Consider the following 1,406-nt stretch of genomic DNA (forward strand, 5'->3'; position numbering starts at 1 on the left):
TTGCAACCATCTGTTTGTTACGTTACATTTCGCGTTATTCCTATCGAGCCGTCGCGTAGTCTATCGCGAAGTTTTCGCCGAGCGTTCGCCGTCCGTCGGAACCGAAACCGCGCCGCGACAGTCATACCGTAATCGCGCCGACCACCTGCGTGCCGCGAACTCCTCGCTTCGGCGAGGGGCTATTCTCGTGCCGATCTACCGCACCCCCGCGGCGTATTTTACCGATCGACAACAGCGCGTTGCGAACCCTCCACCTTACCGCAAACTTTGTACGAAGAGCGCGGGCTCTCGGGTGCGGCCACGTGGCCGCGGCTTTGTAAAATCCGACGCCAATAAAATTGTAGAGCCCAGCCTGACTACCGATCTTTTCACCTGCGCGATCCGCCCTGCCGTGAGGGCTGTCCTCGCTCCCTTCCGTGTCCGAACCCCCGACCCTTTTCGCGCCTCTCGACATTCTCGCGGTTCCCGAAGGTTCACCTCCCGCCCTCAGCTTCGGCTAAGGGCGGACTTCGTCCACGTTTCGCGTGGCACCCTTCCGGTGCCTGGCGCCCGAGCAGCAGGCTCTTTTCGACTTCCGAGAATCTTCGGGAATCGGTTAGTACCGGGAGGACCGCGTATTCACGGCCGTACGTGGCCCGGCCTCTGAGCCCATAAATTCCCGGAGTGCACCCCGCCCCCGCCTTCCTACGCGGCGAGTGGAGGTCCACGTTACAGTTCATATAGTCAATTATATTTTTATGTACTTCCTAATAGTTGTAAATGGTTGTTAAAGTTTGAAAATGTGCCGACGCGGGTACTTTGTACGCTCTATTTTTGTATTTATGTGAAAAATCCTTTATCTAGCAGGAATTTACTATACAGGAATGCATTCTACAGACATTTCTGGTAAAGAAACCATTCACGAAAAGTATTTGGTTCCCTTAATGTACGAGAAGGATCAGAAAATGTTAATTGACAGCGTGTGCGCGACGCGTTCGCGCCAGACGGCCATTGCAGCCTTTTCGTGACTCGCCAGGGCTGTCGCTATGTGTAGTCGACGCTGGTACCACTCAAGTATGTCTTTGCTTACTATGCTTAATTAAATACATTTTTTTTGTCTTTTTGGGTGCCAATCATTACAAAAGATTATAAAAATACGAGTTATATTCACATTTCATTGTGGAAATGCTTAATAAAGAAAATTGACCGCAGCAATGCGGTGACTGGAAAATTTTATTTTCAGTAATTGTTGTCTTATCTTTATAATTGTAATACCAATGGACATTCAAGATTCTTCCGATTAAAATAAGTCCAAACACTATGTAAATGGGACTATTGTTATCGATTTTATTGATCGAAGTACATAATTAAGACATAGATCGCTCTATATTAAATCGATAAAATCTCGCGGAAGTGTATAAATCAGC

The sequence above is a fragment of the Halictus rubicundus genome, unplaced genomic scaffold (genome assembly GCF_050948215.1).
Source record: "Halictus rubicundus isolate RS-2024b unplaced genomic scaffold, iyHalRubi1_principal scaffold0111, whole genome shotgun sequence".
In the NCBI taxonomy this organism is placed as follows: domain Eukaryota; kingdom Metazoa; phylum Arthropoda; class Insecta; order Hymenoptera; family Halictidae; genus Halictus; species Halictus rubicundus.